This window comes from Schistocerca americana, unplaced genomic scaffold (genome assembly GCF_021461395.2).
Source record: "Schistocerca americana isolate TAMUIC-IGC-003095 unplaced genomic scaffold, iqSchAmer2.1 HiC_scaffold_158, whole genome shotgun sequence".
Taxonomy (NCBI): Eukaryota; Metazoa; Arthropoda; class Insecta; order Orthoptera; family Acrididae; genus Schistocerca; species Schistocerca americana.
In genome coordinates, this window is record NW_025725666.1 from 195,001 (window position 1) to 202,500 (window position 7,500).

The 7,500-nt window shown below is 53.5% G+C and overlaps 3 non-coding genes across 3 annotated transcripts in view; all 3 read left to right on the top strand.

The window, feature by feature from the left end:
- The first annotated feature begins 4,690 nt into the window (after positions 1–4,690).
- Positions 4,691–6,600, top strand: LOC124570083. Its single transcript, XR_006971475.1, has one exon. It is a non-coding gene; the product is annotated as a small subunit ribosomal RNA (ribosomal RNA).
- A 351-nt stretch (positions 6,601–6,951) lies between these two features.
- On the top strand, positions 6,952–7,106 carry LOC124570043. Its single transcript, XR_006971439.1, has one exon. It is a non-coding gene; the product is annotated as a 5.8S ribosomal RNA (ribosomal RNA).
- A 188-nt stretch (positions 7,107–7,294) lies between these two features.
- LOC124570012 overlaps positions 7,295–7,500 on the top strand; it is a 4,222-nt gene continuing 4,016 nt past the window's right edge. The window contains exon 1 of the ribosomal RNA XR_006971427.1: positions 7,295–7,500. This exon is cut by the window's right edge and continues 4,016 nt beyond it. This is a non-coding gene — a ribosomal RNA (large subunit ribosomal RNA).

The window sequence follows — 7,500 nt, forward strand, 5'->3', positions numbered from 1 at the left end:
CTCAGCGGTCAGCTAGGAGGCGCTCCATCCATGTCGGTACCGGTGAGCGTTGCACTCGCAGTCGCAAAAACGTACGGCAAGTATATTACTCGGAAGAGTCAATGACAGTCCAAGCCCCCCTGCGTGGGAAGAGTCTTTCTAGGCCATGACCCACCGGAAGGGCGCAGCGTCCCCCCACCCCAACATGTGACGTCACACTATCCGTATTGACGACTAGACTGATTCCTGATAATCATTTGCCATACACCGGTGGAAGCTGCCGAGACGAGTAACTACATGGCGGCCTCGCCGTGTCACTAATGTACAGAGATACAACAGTTTCGACTGGAACCGGATGAAACGTATACACGGCGCTGATTAGTAATAGATAGAGCCATCAAAATACAGATAATGTATACAACTGTCCGTATACATGCTGAAAGACTCTGCTCACAATCACAACCACACGTCAACCAGACACTCTTATCACGCACTACTCTCTGCCTGTAACAGGCACAGAGACAATATGTAAGCACCAGCATGGAACAACACCCAGTGCATCCTCTCCGCCACATTAGACAATCCACACTATCATAACCAGACCGGGAGGTCCACTCACAAAACAGAATATCCCACCCTTCCGACAACCACCATTGCTCAGCTAAGCCACCAACACCCACACATGTCCTACACAGGGGTACACCCAACATCACAATACTGCCTCCTGTCACAGCACACAAACAATGGCAGGAATGAAAGACACAGGTCTGCCACAAGCATGGAATCAGAGCGCCGCCTGTCATGAGCCAAAGGTGCATCCTGACGTGGCAAATCAGATGATGCCGCAGGCATCCACTTACTATAATCACAATCAACAAACCGGCCGCCGCCGCCCGCCCGCCCCCCCCCCCCCCAATACACCTTTCCTTACAACAATGTGTACCTTAACCTAACCCATATTGTGCCTTAACCTAACCCATATTGTACCTTAACCTAACCCATATTGTACCTTAACCTAACCCATATTGTACCTTAACCTAACCCATATTGTACCTTAACCTAACCCATATTGTACCTTAACCTAACCCATATTGTACCTTAACCTAACCCATATTGTGCCTTAACCTAACCCATATTGTGCCTTAACCTAACCCATATTGTGCCTTAACCTAACCCATATTGTGCCTTAACCTAACCCATATTGTGCCTTAACCTAACCCATATTGTGCCTTAACCTAACCCATATTGTGCCTTAACCTAACCCATATTGTGCCTTAACCTAACCCATATTGTGCCTTAACCTAACCCATATTGTGCCTTAACCTAACCCATATTGTGCCTTAACCTAACCCATATTGTGCCTAAACCTAACCCATATTGTGCCTTAACCTAACCCATATTGTGCCTTAACCTAACCCATATTGTGCCTTAACCTAACCCATATTGTGCCTTAACCTAACCCATATTGCGCCTTAACCTAACCCATATTGCGCCTTAACCTAACCCATATTGCGCCTTAACCTAACCCATATTGCGCCTTAACCTAACCCATATTGTGCCTTAACCTAACCCATATTGTGCCTTAACCTAACCCATATTGTGCCTTAACCTAACCCATATTGTGCCTTAACCTAACCCATATTGTGCCTTAACCTAACCCATATTGTGCCTTAACCTAACCCATATTGTGCCTTAACCTAACCCATATTGTGCCTTAACCTAACCCATATTGTGCCTAAACCTAACCCATATTGTGCCTTAACCTAACCCATATTGTGCCTTAACCTAACCCATATTGTGCCTTAACCTAACCCATATTGTGCCTTAACCTAACCCATATTGTGCCTTAACCTAACCCATATTGCGCCTTAACCTAACCCATATTGCGCCTTAACCTAACCCATATTGCGCCTTAACCTAACCCATATTGCGCCTTAACCTAACCCATATTGCGCCTTAACCTAACCTATATTGCGCCTTAACCTAACCTATATTGCGCCTTAACCTAACCTATATTGCGCCTTAACCTAACCTATATTGCGCCTTAACCTAACCCACGTTGCGCCTTAACCTAACCTATATTGCGCCTTAACCTAACCTATATTGCGCCTTAACCTAACCTATATTGCGCCTTAACGTAACCTATATTGCGCCTTAACCTAACCCACGTTGCGCCTTAACCTAACCCACGTTGCGCCTTAACCTAACCCACGTTGCGCCTTAACCTAACCCACGTTGCGCCTTAACCTAACCCACGTTGCGCCTTAACCTAACCCACGTTGCGCCTTAACCTAACCCACGTTGCGCCTTAACCTAACCCACGTTGCGCCTTAACCTAACCCACGTTGCGCCTTAACCTAACCCATATTGTACCTTAACCTAACCCATATTGTACCTTAACCCAACCCATATTGTACCTTAACCCAACCCATGTTGCGCCTTAACCCAACCCATGTTGCGCCTTAACCCAACACACGTTGCGCCTTAACCCAACACACGTTGCGCCTTAACCCAACACACGTTGCGCCTTAACCCAACACACGTTGCGCCTTAACCCAACACACGTTGCGCCTTAACCCAACACACGTTGCGCCTTAACCCAACACACGTTGCGCCTTAACCCAACACACGTTGCGCCTTAACCCAACACACGTTGCGCCTTAACCCAACACACGTTGCGCCTTAACCCAACACACGTTGGGCCTGAACCCAACACACGTTGGGCCTGAACCCAACACACGTTGGGCCTGAACCCAACACACGTTGGGCCTGAACCCAACACACGTTGGGCCTGAACCCAACACACGTTGGGCCTGAACCCAACACACGTTGGGCCTGAACCCAACACACGTTGGGCCTGAACCCAACACACGTTGGGCCTTAACCCAACACACGTTGGGCCTTAACCCAACACACGTTGGGCCTTAACCCAACACACGTTGGGCCTTAACCCAACACACGTTGGGCCTTAACCCAACACACGTTGGGCCTTAACCCAACACACGTTGGGCCTTAACCTGCTCTGTAATTGTCATACGACGCGTTAAATTAGTGTAGTGTTGCCTAACTGCAACCCCCGCAATATAGTTTGCTACTCGCACTGCCCGGTCCCCAGAGTATCGCTTCATGTTAAACACCTTGCAGCTATACACTGTAATGCGGATGGCAGCAGGACGTACATGCTCAATGCCCTTCGCAGTTGTTCATTGGCATTCGCATGGCGAAGCACAGCCTACGTTGTGGTACGGCTTGTGTCAACTGTCCGCTGATGTTGTACGTCCAAATCACACACTGTACTGCACATTGGTCCTCATGTACTGAATGATACATCGTGGTACATGTGTGACCGTACCACGACTGCGCCAACAACGGCGAACCATACGGTCCAAATATTGTGCACTCAGCTACGTGTCGTCTCCCTATAAGAGCTGGATTGCAGTATGGTATGCCGTGGATGGCGATCAGCATGAGCCGTCTGTTGATGTAGTGGCGCGTGTTGTCAGACGTAGTCGTCTCTTCTCACACACCGTGATAGCATGGTGCACTGCGTTCCACATCTGCGACATGCGACAGAGGCCGGTTGACAGTCGTTCGCGCAATGGACATCGCATACGTACGGGGGCCACCTTCCACGTGTTCGCGAAGCGTGCACATGTTGTTGCGTGTATGTGGGCAGACATAGTGTGTCGTGACACCTGACACAGGCATGCAACAATCGTTGAATTTGCAAATGGCGATGGACGTCTACGTTTGCTGGTGACGTTACGCAAATGAACAACTGGTAAACCGTTGTGGTGCGGTTGTTCTCGCTAGAGGTGAATCAGTGATGGCGACGATCGGTTGAGCTACCAACCGGTTGTTTCAGCGATACCCACCATGCCCACGAACGTGAATGGCATGTGGGTGTGAAGCGATACGCGGCGGTGGCTGGGTGGGACCGTCCCCGGCCGGTGAGGGGGGGCCTCCCGGCGTGCTGGCCGCGCGGTGCGTGGGCGCACGCGCTACAGCCGGCTGGTGGGGGCGGCCAGTGGCAGGCGCGCCGGCCGACGGAGGCGGCAGGCGGCGCAGCTGCGCGCCGGCGCACCCTGCACGCGGCGCCGTGCGGCCAAAGTAGGTCCTCGCGGGCCCGGTGCGAAGCGCGGTGGACATCTGCAGTGTGCTGGTCCGATTGAGGACTGTGTGCGCTGAGGATGCGCCGCCGCCCGGCGCTCGGCGCCGCGACGCCGTCTGCTGCTCGGTCGCCTCTGCGGTTCTCGCAGGTGGTTTGTATCGCAGCTGTGCGGACGTGTTGGCGCGTGCGCTGTGCTGGGAGAGTTCGCTTCGGCACCCAAGTGGGGCTTTTGTCCTTCTGTGGCGCTGGCGTTGGAGCTGCCGGCCACCGTAGGTGGCGCGTGTTGTCTCCCGCCGGCAATGCCACGACAGCACGCTCCCGGGCCTCTGTCGGCAGCGGCAAGCTCAGTTGGGAGCACGGGTGGTCGCACCTAAAGCGTCTACTCGCCAAACTCCGGGCGATTGCGCCTCTCTCGAACCCGACCAAGTACTTAGGACGGCGCTGCGCGCCGCCGGGACCTGAGAGGGTTTCGAGGTGTATTGTGCAGGGGAGCTCAGCCTCCTCCTGTTTGCAGAATAATTGAGCGGACGCTTGCGTGTTCGCGCGGGCCCCCGGGACACACTCCCGGGCGGCCGGCTGCTCAGCTCTAGTTGACGCAGCTCCCTGGTTGATCCTGCCAGTAGTCATATGCTTGTCTCAAAGATTAAGCCATGCATGTCTCAGTACAAGCCGCATTAAGGTGAAACCGCGAATGGCTCATTAAATCAGTTATGGTTCCTTAGATCGTACCCACGTTACTTGGATAACTGTGGTAATTCTAGAGCTAATACATGCAAACAGAGTCCCGACCAGAGATGGAAGGGACGCCTTTATTAGATCAAAACCAATCGGTCGGCTCGTCCGGTCCGTTTGCCTTGGTGACTCTGAATAACTTTGGGCTGATCGCACGGTCCTCGTACCGGCGACGCATCTTTCAAATGTCTGCCTTATCAACTGTCGATGGTAGGTTCTGCGCCTACCATGGTTGTAACGGGTAACGGGGAATCAGGGTTCGATTCCGGAGAGGGAGCCTGAGAAACGGCTACCACATCCAAGGAAGGCAGCAGGCGCGCAAATTACCCACTCCCGGCACGGGGAGGTAGTGACGAAAAATAACGATACGGGACTCATCCGAGGCCCCGTAATCGGAATGAGTACACTTTAAATCCTTTAACGAGTATCTATTGGAGGGCAAGTCTGGTGCCAGCAGCCGCGGTAATTCCAGCTCCAATAGCGTATATTAAAGTTGTTGCGGTTAAAAAGCTCGTAGTTGGATTTGTGTCCCACGCTGTTGGTTCACCGCCCGTCGGTGTTTAACTGGCATGTATCGTGGGACGTCCTGCCGGTGGGGCGAGCTGAAGGCGTGCGACGCGCCTCGTGCGTGCTCGTGCGTCCCGAGGCGGACCCCGTTGCAATCCTACCAGGGTGCTCTTGAGTGAGTGTCTCGGTGGGCCGGCACGTTTACTTTGAACAAATTAGAGTGCTTAAAGCAGGCAAGCCCGCCTGAATACTGTGTGCATGGAATAATGGAATAGGACCTCGGTTCTATTTTGTTGGTTTTCGGAACCCGAGGTAATGATTAATAGGGACAGGCGGGGGCATTCGTATTGCGACGTTAGAGGTGAAATTCTTGGATCGTCGCAAGACGAACAGAAGCGAAAGCATTTGCCAAGTATGTTTTCATTAATCAAGAACGAAAGTTAGAGGTTCGAAGGCGATCAGATACCGCCCTAGTTCTAACCATAAACGATGCCAGCCAGCGATCCGCCGCAGTTCCTCCGATGACTCGGCGGGCAGCCTCCGGGAAACCAAAGCTTTTGGGTTCCGGGGGAAGTATGGTTGCAAAGCTGAAACTTAAAGGAATTGACGGAAGGGCACCACCAGGAGTGGAGCCTGCGGCTTAATTTGACTCAACACGGGAAACCTCACCAGGCCCGGACACCGGAAGGATTGACAGATTGATAGCTCTTTCTTGATTCGGTGGGTGGTGGTGCATGGCCGTTCTTAGTTGGTGGAGCGATTTGTCTGGTTAATTCCGATAACGAACGAGACTCTAGCCTGCTAACTAGTCGCGTGACATCCTTCGTGCTGTCAGCGATTACTTTTCTTCTTAGAGGGACAGGCGGCTTCTAGCCGCACGAGATTGAGCAATAACAGGTCTGTGATGCCCTTAGATGTTCTGGGCCGCACGCGCGCTACACTGAAGGAATCAGCGTGTCTTCCTAGGCCGAAAGGTCGGGGTAACCCGCTGAACCTCCTTCGTGCTAGGGATTGGGGCTTGCAATTGTTCCCCATGAACGAGGAATTCCCAGTAAGCGCGAGTCATAAGCTCGCGTTGATTACGTCCCTGCCCTTTGTACACACCGCCCGTCGCTACTACCGATTGAATGATTTAGTGAGGTCTTCGGACTGGTACGCGGCATTGACTCTGTCGTTGCCGATGCTACCGGAAAGATGACCAAACTTGATCATTTAGAGGAAGTAAAAGTCGTAACAAGGTTTCCGTAGGTGAACCTGCGGAAGGATCATTACCGACTAGACTGCATGTCTTTCGATGTGCGTGTCGTGTCGCGCAACACGCTACCTGTACGGCTCGCAGTAGCCGTGCGCCGCGTGCGGAACCACGCGTGCTTCTCAAAACTAACGCCAATGTTGTGTGGTACGAGCGCTGAAGCGCTGGAGCGGCTGGCCTGCGGCACCTGGCGCCTGGCGCCGGTTTTGAATGACTTTCGCCCGACTGCCTGTCCGCTCCGGTGTGGAGCCGTACGACGCCCATCGGCCGTGAGGCCGTTGGACACAGAACGCTTGAACAGGGGCCGCCACACGCCTACGTCCCGCCTATGCAACTGTCTTGAAAGAGACAGTGGAAACTAAGAAAAGATCACCCAGGACGGTGGATCACTCGGCTCGTGGGTCGATGAAGAACGCAGCAAATTGCGCGTCGACATGTGAACTGCAGGACACATGAACATCGACGTTTCGAACGCACATTGCGGTCCATGGATTCCGTTCCCGGGCCACGTCTGGCTGAGGGTCGGCTACGTATACTGAAGCGCGCGGCGTTTGCCCCGCTTCGCAGACCTGGGAGCGTCGCGGCCGCCTGTGGGGCCGGCCGCGCCTCCTTAAACGTGCGATGCGCGCCCGTCGCCTGGCGGTTCGCATACCGGTACTTACTCGGTAGCGTGCACAGCCGGCTGGCGGTGTGGCGTGCGACACCTCGTACAACGACCTCAGAGCAGGCGAGACTACCCGCTGAATTTAAGCATATTACTAAGCGGAGGAAAAGAAACTAACAAGGATTCCCCCAGTAGCGGCGAGCGAACAGGGAAGAGTCCAGCACCGAACCCCGCAGGCTGCCGCCTGTCGTGGCATGTGGTGTTTGGGAGGGTCCACTACCCCGACGCCTCGCGCCGAGCCCAAGTCCAACTTGA